The following is a 13,130-nucleotide window of genomic DNA, read 5'->3' on the forward strand; positions in this document are numbered from 1 at the left end:
CCCGACAACGAGGAGGCGTGTCAGTCATATGTGCAACTACACAGCAGTCACAGCTAAGCTGTCTTCTACTTGTGGGCTGTGCGGGAACCCGATGGTAAAGGATGGTGGACGGATTTTGTTTTCGGCTAGCACAGCCCTGTTTAGAGCACTCATCTTGCTGCCTAGCTAGGCTCCGCCCCTAGTGTAATTTATTTTAATTACACTTTTTCATAAGAATCTTCTTATATAGCATCAGTGAAGGTCCATAAGTAGTAGATGAAGGATTGTTTACATCGCTGGTGGCGCTACTTGTTTCAGTCTTGATTAACTGTGTCAATATGCGAATCTGACTGGAGAAATCCCTCACATAATAAAGATCTCATCCTGTCACTAGGTAAAGGAACACAAAAGTCATATAAATAGCATGTTGTTTACTTCTTGGCATCAAATACTGTGATACCAAACATTGTCACCTAAAAAGGCACAGCGGCCGGATCACAAAGTTTTCCAGAAGGACTCCACACTTTGCAGAATTATGGGAGAGTTTCAGAGAAAAGTTTCATTTTTACAAGTTCATCTGTGCCTTATTCAGAGCTGATTTACTTTAAGTAGCGTTTCTTCTGCATTGCACTTTACCTGGATGGTTTGTTTTACATTTGTGTGAGTATACTATCGAAAGGACTGTTAATAATATCTATTATTATAGAGTACCAGGTGGACGAATTAGAAATCTCTTGAAAGGGCCTACCTATATTTTCGAGCCCGCCTGTCAGATTGTCGAATAACTGCATTATTGTCTGCCAACTGCACTGCGCGTGCCATGCGGAATGTGGTGTTTTCATCCTATAATCCCCACGCCCAGGCTCTTCAGTCCTCCCTTCGATGTCAGTGCTGCCAAAACGGCTTAACGTCGACATTAAGTGGAGAGAACTGCTCTAATGATCAGACGTTCTCTGACATCTGGCACGTTTCTTACACTATAAATCGGGACAGCAGTACAGTACGGCATTTGTCCTATTTTTAGCATTCGGAAACCAGCATTGCTCAAATAAGAGTTTTCTGTTTTCGTAAATATGCAAATATGTTTTCCTATCAAAATAAGAACCTCCCGTGTTCATCAACTCCTATTCACCAGTGTGGGGTGCCGATTAAACTAGCGTGCTAGAACATCGGCCCCTTTAAGAATTACTGCGGCCCTGGCCAATGCAGCCTCCGGGCCTCTTCATTCAGAACAATTTTGAATTTATGATCATTTAGGTGCTACTGGTGTCTAACAACATTGAATTATACATTTCACTTTAAAAAATGTGGGCACCAAAACCGCCGGAGCCTCAAGCTGTGCAGCGCTAGAGTGAGGAAGAGAGGGGTGAAGAGAGACGGGGTTGGCAGGTACAGATGTAGACGGGAGGTAGAGCGAGGTTAAGAGGGAGAAGTAAGAAGAGTGAGAGAGGCAGAAGAGTGTTTTTTAATTGCCACATTTGCCTGAGAGCACAAGGGTCGAGGATGGGTAGGCCCGGAATGCCCGTTTGCTAAATTAAAAAAATATGTTTGCTATGGGCATCATTATCACTTTAACCAGTTAACCCCTGAACGGTGGGGGCCTGTGCAGTTGACATGTGTTACCTCCCTGATTTTTTTTTTTTTTGTATAATCTTTTTTTTTTTAAAACATCAACACCCTTCCTGAATTCTAAATTCAGTGAGAGCCTGAAGCAAGGGTCATGAAGAGGTGAGGGCCTGTGGTGAAGGGTGTGTGTGTGTTTGTGTTGGGGGAAATCAGGGCGCGGTGCGAACAAGTAGCTCACTTGTCCACAGGCTCTCAGATGCTCCCAGGGGTTGAGAGCCCTTTCCTTTCACTATATGATATGCTCTTGCCTTTGACTTGCGCCACAATTGCGGGTGGCACACCTACCTGTAGGTAATGCCCACAGCTTAAGTAAGCGAAAGACAATGAGGCTTACTTGGTGAAATGCCGATTTAGGAATGTGTTTAGCAAAACAGATAGCAGAAGGAATTCATGGAATTTGAAGAAACACCTTACGTTTTACCGCTATGAGGTGAAGCTTGTGAGGCCTGTACTGATTTGTTTGATGGCCAGTCAGTGTTCGATATGGAAACCATTAGTCCAGCTGCGTCGAAACAAGCCCCACCCCCCTCTTTCTGTTTCTCCTGTAACTTTAATAGATATTGCTTCAATATAGAGTCTATTTTAGGGCACTCAATTCATAAACGCTACAGGGTAATGAACCGCACTCGTGACACATAATTGCACAAAAACAGTTTTTTTTCTTCTTATTTTGTAGTTCTGTTCTTGCTGCAGTTTTTCTGTAACCCGGAAAGATTTCTCAAGGTTTTACAGAAGTCACTACGGCGACTCTCAAAGATCTATTTTCCTTTCAATGGCCCAATTGCTCAGCAGTCACTCGGTCTACATCACAATGGCATTTATAACAGTATCATAAACCATCCAATGGTCTAAGATGTGATGTTACTTTAAAAGGAAATAAATCCACCTGCACTGTCTTTTTTGAAAATGCATCACAGAATATTGAAACGTCTTGATTTAAAAAGCCATTAAAAATGACGGAAGCCATACGGGCTTTCCATCACTTGAAAGGGTAATAGAAAAATGAACTCGGATATTGGGTTTGAAGTGGGGAGAAGTATTCATCAAGGAGCTACACAATGAAATGGAAAAATATCTTTCACAATACTTGAATGCACGATAATGAAAGTAAGTAGCAGGGGCCTGCATAGAAGAGGGCGAAGGGGGAGGCGAGGCATAGAATCAGAGAGAATGGGGACTGCACGAGGGACTTTGCATAGAAGGCGCACTTTATTATTCTCAAAAGGAGGTGGAAGTCGGCGGACTGTCTTCCACAGAATCGTCACACCCACACCTGACTTCTGTTAAATTTTTGATGGGCTGGATGTGAGGTGAAAAAATTTAACATTAACCTTAAAGAGAAAAAAAAAACGCAACAAGGGGAAGAGAGATTCTCCTCGTTGTTTGTGAGACTGATTACTGTTTTTGTTAAATCTATTGCTGCCAAAAAGAGACAGAACGCGAATTTTTAGTTAAAAAATCGTTTTCAGTGTAAATAGTGAGCTTCTATCAGTGTCAATAAAACATCGATACTAAAAAAAATCGTTTCCTCAGTCACGCAGCGTGAAAGAGACTTTTTATGGGAAAAAATGCAAATAGAATTTTTCATTGAGGATTGTGGAACTTTAGTTTTTGTCACTTTCTACAGTAATCTCAACTCACTTCTTTAGGTAACGCCACTGGTTAGAGGGCGTTCGTTTCCTTTTATTCTTCTGACAAATAGGTATCCACAGTCTGAAAAAAATAGGGCTTATGGAGCACGCAAAACATGTTTTGTTGTAAATACATTTATTATAATAAATCGCTAAGATTTCATTTTCTCCATGGAGTTTTTTTTTAATTAAGCCGTTTATCTTATTAGCCGCACCCATATTTTTCTGCTAAAATTCAACGTTATTTAAAATATTGTGGTGTGAAGATGCATGTTGAATTCTTTAAGCGCGTGAACATGGGAAGCTTTCATTTGTAGAGTTTTAGGTAACACACATGTTCCTGTGCGCCTGATTTTGTCTCTGTTTTCACAAGAGAAGTACACAATTGAGCAATTTCACATCCCTATGCTTCTTAAAATTCTATGCAAGATTTCACCAATTTCCTGAAATTAGTGAAACACTCAAGTTATGGCATTTGAATGATAATTTTCCAAAATACGTCTCGCAGTTCGAAAATCGAACTATACAAAAAACTACTGATCCTGCAGCTGACTATATGTTAAGCACTTCAATCTTAATGTCCACAGAATAATAGAGTCCTGTGCCAATCGTCTCCAAGACCTGCTGCAGTTAGGTCTCACTGGAAATACAGAGATACACATTTTAGAGAAGTGAAGCAGCACCAGGGATGAAGTCACACTTTAGCTACTATGGTCATTTCAATTTCCTTTATTCTTCCTTATATAAAAACACAGGACAACAGCCAACAGCCAACGCGTTTCGTTCCCTGTATAGAAACTTCATCAGGGCTGAAATCAACACGAAACAACACATAAATAATGACATAAAGTATATAGGACCAAGTACACACAGATATACAATAGACAAACATCATATATATATATATATATATATATATATATATATACATTGTACATAAACACAACATTTCATACCGAATGGCACTAGAACATAATATATCAACAATAGACAAAACCTACAATATGTTTCTACAGACAAATTTAACCGCATGCGTGCGGGCGGAATTCCGCTCGTACGCTGAGATTTTTTAAATCGCACTTTACGTGACGAGCTGGGCTCGTCATGAGCGTGCGAGGAGGCTACGCCATGACGAGCCCAGCTCGTCATCAGCGTCGAAGGGGTTAAAAACAATTACAAACGACTAAACCATCACACTTTCCACAATCTAGAAAAACATATATCCTAGACACTTAATACATCAGTGTTAATATTGATTTACCCATCAGTGGTGACTATGTGCACATCTTTACTAATTTAAGTACAAGGGAGGGTGGAAAATAGAAAATAGACAGGGGGGAAAACACACAAAAGGTATAAAGAGGATAAGAGAATAAATATATACGGATACCCTCACCAAAACGTTTTTGGGATGGACCATGTTCCATTTGGTGAATCAAGACAATAATAAGCCAAAGAAGAAGGACATAGAGGAATCCGGTTTCTAGCCAAAATAAAGAAAAAAATATAAAGATAACAAAACGCCACATTTTTTATCATCATCATTGCCTTGACTATTAATAAAGATAAAAAACTGTTACTTGTTGCATGTAAGCACGGAACATCATCTATAATGTGTAAACTAGTTTCTAGTCGAAACTGTCTCAGCGGATATATGTACAAAACCACATATTAAAGTATAATCCTTGCTTAAGCTTCAAGTTACAATCCGGTTTCAAAGTGAAGGCTGGAGGCCAAAACAAATTAACAAACCTGGTAGTTAATAATGGGGGGGGGGGGCGCATGCACTATATTGTATATATCTAAAAGAAAAGGGACATCCTACAGCCCATACCCGTATTAGATATGATATCCTTTTGGCCTCACCTAGATGATGTCAACACAGCATTACAGCTGGGTTCTGTTTGCTGCGGTAGATCACTCATGGTTGTCTAACAAGGTTCTATATAGTAGGACAAACTATATGCATCCAATCTCCAAGGAGCCTGAGGGGACACAAATATGTGACATAGGGAAATTCAAGTTGAACTATTCAAAGGTCACAAACAAAGTCAATGTTTCAGAGATATCAGAGATGTTTGATTCGGGAAGAATAATTACCCGAAGAGAATTCCGCTTATATGTAAAATGGCACTGGGTTCCAGCTGGGTTTCTGTCTGATGTAGTAGTTCGTTCAGGGTTATCTGGCAAAGTTCTATTTAGTAATACAAGCTATATGTATCCAGAGTCCAAGGAGTCTAGGGGGACATAAATATATAAAATAGGGAAAGTTGGATTGAAATATTCAAGAGGCACAGGCGTAATCCAAAAACGATATGTCAGAGATGTCTGACTCGGAAAGAGTAGTTACCCAGAGAGAGTTCCGCTCACATGTAGATGCTCTTAAGTGTCTGCATACTCAAAAAAGATGTTGGGTCTGGAAGGTGGAATCCAATTGTAATCAACTGCAAAAGTATATATCACATACGTCGAGCTCAGTTATTAAAAACATACCCTTTGAGGAACTGACTAGCATCAGGAGGAATTGTAGTGAACAAGGAAGTTTTCATATAAACGTTATGGAAACCAAAAAAAGATTCCTCAACCGAGGCTACACTTTGGATAAAGCTGAGGCAAGAATACGTATTATTGATAGGGATGCCACTTTGTGTGACAAACCAATTAACAAGCAATCATGTGGCAGCACGACTGAGGCAAAGTTCATTACACAATATACCATGCATAGCGACAAAATCTTTAATGTTTTTAGTAAAAATTGGCATTTGTTAACGGTTATCCCTGGACTGAAAGAACATATAGGTAACCAACCATCAATTACCTACAGGAGGTGTATGTTGTTACAAAATCAACTGTGTCCAAGCTATATGACAACACCTCCTAGTGGTGGGACTTGGCTCCCCCCCAAACCTAAAGGCTTCTTTACGGGTGGGACCTACAACATTTGTCCCATGGACAAGAACAAATCCACGTCGTTCTCTTACAACAATGAGAGGATGTATGCCATTGATCAGTTCTGTAATTGCAACACCACACATGTTGTTTATGTCCTTGGTTATAAATGTGGAAAGATCTATGTGGGCAGTACCATACGCCCATTTAAACTATGCATCTAGGAACATCGCAGAGCGATTATGGGTAGAGATTCCAGATACCCTATCACTGAACACTACAACACTATACACTCAGGAGATGATACATTTTGGTTCCATGCCATTGAACATGTTACCCTTAACATGAGGGGAGGCAATAGAGAACTATTGCTTAGACGGGCGGAGTCAAAATGGATATGTTGTCTGTAATCGATACAGTTTGGGCACAACACACATGATGAAATGCATTACTTTTTGTAGTCTGCATACGGAAATAGGATCACCCGGTGTTAAGTTCGCCCTATGGCATTTGCGTGGTACCCCAGTGAGAAGGAATTCTGACCAATAAATGTGGTATTCCTGGAATATGACTATCTACTTACCAGTTATTTTTTTAATATGTAACCTCTGTGTGTTGACCTTGACTGTAACAACTGGCCCTCCTTTACTCACATGACTATAAATAGACACGCTAATGGCTCTTTGACATGATTTCTGTTAACCAGTACCATGTTGGTTATGTCTTGTTGCATTTAACAGAGTGGGGTGGGACCTCTGACCATATTGGCCCCAAGTCCTAATATCTGTCATCTTTCCTTATTCAACCCTATTGTTGTTTTAAAAAGTGTTTAAAAAAAATGTGTTTACTTTCCACGTTCCTTCCGGTTAGTAATTAGCACAAAAAAGCGGCTGATGGTCCAATTTGATTCCTTTATGGACACAGTGCACACATGGGCGGGATAAGACCTCTACCTTTTTTGATGTGCTGTCCTCGCCCACTGTATTTATATAAGGAGGGCGTTGGAGCTTTATTTCCATGGACCCGGCACCCAGGGTACTTGGAGATTTTTCATCTGGCCGTCATGTCGTGTCATTATTTTCTTCTTCGTTTTTGTATTTACTGGCTTATAATATGCAATGTTTATCAGTTTTATTTTTAGGAATATAGAACTGTAGATATATGGGAAATCTCTTACCGGTGGGTATGGGGTGCCTGATGTTCTGTTATTTCTTATGATATTTTGGGCTTATTACTTATTCTAATATGGTACCACGAAAGACGGGTGGAACCCATGATGAATGACTATAATTTTATAACATGGGCCATATACGTATATGCAACGTATGTTATTATTGGTCATGTTTTGATGGGATTGAGGCACTTTGAATAGTTCTTGAAGACTTGTGTGTACATATGGGTCATTGTGGTTGGGATTATTGTTGGTCATAATATATGACTATGGCGCAAAGTATGATGTATTTTGCTGCACCATTTTTCCGTATTGGGAAACTGATGTATGTTAAATTACAATCAATGTGTGGGGATATGGACGCTGCATCGCGAGTACCGCACCGTTGATCTACTTCAATATGGCGTCGACATTAATCCTGGGATTTAGCTCATGTTCCACCAATGAGCTCTATTGACGTCACACGCTGAGTACGTGTATCGTCTAGGAAAGTTAAAATATGCTGGGAATCTATCGGGCTGGGTGTTGCTTTTCCGTACCGTGGATTTGGACGTACATACTATCGCCGGACTCCAAGGCTGATTGGGTGAGTCCTTTGCAAACTGGTTGGGGCGGCATACCGCTCGACGACACTTTGATTGAGGCTGTGATTGTCTCTTCGAATTTGGGGAATATGAATATCGGCTTTTGATTTGGGCTTAGAATCAAGGTGGGGGAGCTTTGGGAGGAGTTGGCCGTTCATACCGGAGGGGATATGGTTTATGTTCAGAACTTGGTCTACATACGCTATGAATTGTTCTCGCCCGACTTTAAGGCCAGGGGTACGTTTACTCCCTTTTAGTCTAGTGACATTGAGGCATGTTGCTTGCATTATTGGAACTGTAAAGGTATGATTGAGTAGGACATTTACATCAGGTCGCACTGTGTATTTATTCAAGGATTCCAATGTCGCAATGGGACACACATCAGTTCAGGCCTTATGTCCATTTGCTGGGTGTATGGTTTTAGTATAAGAAAATGTTTTTATTTTCAGACTCCAACAAATGTGGTTTATCATTCATAACCTCATTCCTACCGAAAGATGGTCGTCATCTACAGATTACTGATATAAGTGTATGATGTATCTATCCGTATTATGTTGAGTATAGCCAGTTAGATTCCATTAGCCCTACTCATGGACGTAATTGACAAAATGGTTTTATGACTTAATTGTAATTACTGAACATTGCGTAATACAATCGCCTAGTGTGCCTATATATTTGATGTTTAATGACACCTTGAGATACACCTCTCACACATTATGGGGCCGATTCCGATCCTGGAAAAACGCTGTACAAATCGTGGTATGGAGCGTTTTCCCCATACAACTCGTACTTGTAAGGAGGCCCCTACAACCTAGGAAGTACGATCCATACAAACAGACGCACTCCATACAAATTGTAAAAAAGACCATACAACTCGTATATACTTGAGATTCCGATTCGGATTGCTCTGTACGTGACGTTCCCATGTATTCCCGGCAGCAGTTTACAACCCGGCAAGTACGATTCGTACAAACGGCACTCCGTACGACTCTTTTTTTACAAGAGCCAAAAAGTGCCGGAAAAACCTTTTACACCCCGAAAACAGTACGAGACAGACCCCCTCATGTACGCGCCATACACCCCATGAATACAGGGGCACAGTGCGTATGTACGGTGCGTACGGATGACACGGAAAGTGGGGTATGGTGCGTACATACGCGATGAAGGGGTACTGGTCGTGTACGCACCGTACAAGCACCGTACCCCAAAATCGCGTATGTACGCACCGTACCCCAAAATCGTGTATGTTCGTACCGTACCCCAAAATCACGTATGTACGCTCTGTACCCCAAAATCGCGTACGTACGCACCATACCCCAAAATCGCGTATGTACGCACCGTACCCCAAAGTCGCGTACCTACGGTGCGTACATGCGCGATGTTGGGGTACGCACCATACACATGCCTCGCATGTGGGGGGACCCCTCTAAGCTTCATACCCCTATACGACCCGTACCCCGGTATGAGTCATACCCCCAGAACGAGTCATACCAGGGTACGAGGCATATAGGGGTTCGCTTCGTTGCCCGGTACGAGTCATTCCCCGTATACAGGCCATTTTCCATACAAATCGTATGCTGACAACCCGGTACGAATTGTACTTGACGGGTTGGACAGCCTTTTTACCAATTGTATGGTCTTTTTTACAAGTCTGTGTCGTACAGCTTTTCCCGATCCGATTTGTAAGGATCGGGCCGATCTGTATGTATTTTTTCCGTACGAATCGTACTATACGGGTTGGAAGGGACTTTTACAATTTGTATGGAAAAAAATACAAATCCTATTTGTATGGAAAATAAAAATCCAGGATCAGAATCGGCCCCTACATGTATACATTCTGGGTGGGATGACATTCTGGGATTAATAATTATGTGATATATACTTTTGCAGTTGATTACAGTTGGATTCCACCTTCCAGACCCAATATCTTTTTTGAGTATGCAGACACTCAAGAGCATCTACATGTGAGTGGAACTCTCTCTGGGTAACTACTCTTTCCGAGTCAGACATCTCGGATATATCATTTTTGGGTTACGCTAGTGTCTCTTGAATATTTCAATCCAACTTTCCCTATTTTATATATCTATGTCCCCCTAGACTCCTTGGATTCTGACTACCTATAGCTCGTATTACTGAATAGAACTTTGCCAGATAATCCTGAGCGAACTACTACATCAGACAGAAACCCAGCTGAAACCCAGTGCCGTTTTACATATAAGTGGAACTCTCTTCGGCTAATTATTCTTCCCGATTCAAATATCTCTGATACATTGACTTTGTTTGGCACCTTCAACTTAATTTCCGTATGTCACATATTTGTGTCCTTCAGACACCTTGGAGATTGGATGCATATAGTTTGTCCTACTATATAGAACCTTGTCAGACAACCCTGAGTGAAATACCGCAGCAAACAGACCCCAGCTGTAACGGTGTGTTGACATTATCTAGGTGAAGTCAAAAGGATAGCATATCTAATACTGGATATGGGCTGTAGGATGGCCCTTTTCTTTTAGATATATACAATATAGTGCATGTGCCGGCCCATTATTAACTACCAGATTTGTTAATTTGTTTTGTCCTCCCTCCCTCCTTCACTTTGAAACCGGATTGTAACTTGAAGCTTAAGCCAGGATTATAGTTTAATATGTGGTTTTGTACATATATCCGCTGAGACTGCTCCTACTAGAAACTAGTTTACACAATATAGATGATGTTCTGTGCTTGCATGCGACAAGTAACAGTTTTTTTTATCTTTATTTATAGTCAAGGCAAACTTTATTAATAAATAAATAAATATAAAATATAAATAAATGATGATGATAAAAAACATATTTATATTTTTCTGTTTATTTTGGCTAGAAAACGGATTCCACTTTGTACTTCTTATTTGGCTTATTATTGTCTTGATTTACCAAATGGAACGTGGTCCATCCCAAAAACGTTTTGGTGAGGGTATTCGTATATATTTATATTCTTATCCACTTTATACTTTTGTGTGTGTTTTTCCCCCTTTCTCTTTTCTATTTTCCATCTTTCCTTGTACTTTAATTAGTAAAGATGTGCACATAGTCACCACTGATGAGTAAATCAATATTAACACTGATGTGTTAAGTGTCTAGGATGTATGTTTTTATAGATTGTGGAAATTGTGATGGTTTAGTCTTTTGTAATTGGTTTTAAATTTGTCTGTGGAAACATATTGTAGGTTTTGTCTATTGTTGTTATATCAGGTTCTAGTGCCATTCGGTATGAAATGTTGTGTTTATGTACAATATATATATATATATATATGTATGTGATGTTGGTCTATTGTATATCCGTGTGTACTTGGTCCTATGTACTTTATATGTGGTTATTTATGTGTTGTTTAATATTGATTTCAGCCCTGATGAAGTTCCTATAAAGGGAACAAAACGCATTGGCGGTTGGCTGTTGTCCTGTGTTTTTATATAAAGAAGAATAAAGGAAATTGAAATGACCATTCTGGCTAAAGTGTGACTTCATCCCTGGTGCTGCCTCCACTTCTCTACGAAAATCAACCTATGTAATGATATAAGATGTTATAAAGATTATTACTAAGTTTAAAAAGAGCTGTTATTGCTTTCTTGGCCCTATAAAACTCGTTTGGGTGTTAAAAAAAAGGCTAATACATCTTTTAAAAGGTGTTTAGCAACCCACCAAAAATATGTTTTTAAAAGTCTAAAAGTTATTGGAGTTTAAACAATAGTTGGAAGTCGTAGTTGCTATTCTTCGGCAACCAATCCTTTTGGGCAGTATATCCCTCTCCCAAAGTATTCCTGTAAAAATGATAACCACTGACATTTATAGTTGTCCAATCAGCCCCAGGCAGCCGCTCCATACAGCTTCATCTTACTGTGTGCTGTGGGAACCATGCTCGTCTGTCATGTCTCCCACATCTTCCAAAGTCTGCTCTTTGTTCCACTGCATGCTGTCCTCACAGTGTGTGGCCAGCACTTCTACTCGCAATCCCCTTAAGCAGGAATGAGTGGGTATATACATTTGTAAGTCAGTGCAGGCTGCAGGGCTGCTGTCTCATTGCACTTAGGTGCTGCTCTCTGCTTTGGGGTCATACTCCGTCTCTGTCTCTGGTCTCCTGCATCACTTGAAGTTATCTCTATGCTCCACTGATACTGCTCTTCCTGTCTCTGCTAGGGGTGGTAGGTGTTTCTACTGCCTTACACGGTGACTAGGAAAAACCAGGGATTACAAGTTTATAAGCAAAGGTGGGCTGTTGACAAAAATATGCCAATCGTGTGAGGAGGTTACTATGTTTGAGGTGGAAACTAGCACGACAAAACAAGTTCATATGTCAGTGGGAACTGTACGAAGTGGAGACACAATACTGGCGTTGCACGGGTTGAACTTGGCCACTGGCAGGCCATTTGATGCTTGGCAGTCCCACTTCCAGCCTTCTGTAAGAATAATTGACACACATTATAGTGTGATTGCTTATATGCTGGCAACTTATTTATTTACATGTCACATGTTGTCTTGCTGTCTGGGGTGGGAGCCCCATGAGCCATTCAGGTATTCCACCTAGGAGTCAAAGGGATGACTATACAAAATGTACTTTTTTGATGAAACATGCCAGTGCTAGATCAGTGTGGAGTGAGCGGAGTCTTAGGGTGTTATTTGGGACTGTTTTGGAGGACTCTAGTCACCTCAACAGAATACCTAAGGAGCAAGTACAGTGAGAGACCGCATCCCTCTCACAAATTCCATCAAATAAAAATCTCAATGAAAAGGAAACAAACTACTGCTTGATGTATGACACTGCTGAACCATCATTTGTATAAAGGTCAAACCTTTGAGGAAGACCACTGTCCTACCTGGGGCATCTATTCAAAATGATTTGCAGTTTATAGGTCACTCTCACTGGAAATTTAGTAAATATTTTAAAACCCTTTGCTCAAGTTATTGGCTTTTCAGAAAAATATCGGAAATATAAGAAGACTCACCAGCCTTGTGCAATGACTATGGTGATTTGGAGGAATATTAGAAGATATGTTTCTTTCTCTGGGCTGAGTGTCTGCTCCCCTGAATCCAACCCAAGGGTTGTTGCAGATAGATTTCCTCAGAAGTTTTATGGGGAGAGATGTGTCTGTTTGTGTACTTTGACAGCTAAAGAAGCCAGAAACGCTGAGAAGGCACAGCTGATTAGTCAAAGAAATCCAGTTAACTGGATAGGTGCTGGAATAACTATGAAGACTTGTATGTCGGATGGTTTGA

Source organism: Lissotriton helveticus, chromosome 4_1 (genome assembly GCF_964261635.1).
Source record: "Lissotriton helveticus chromosome 4_1, aLisHel1.1, whole genome shotgun sequence".
Classification (NCBI taxonomy): domain Eukaryota; kingdom Metazoa; phylum Chordata; class Amphibia; order Caudata; family Salamandridae; genus Lissotriton; species Lissotriton helveticus.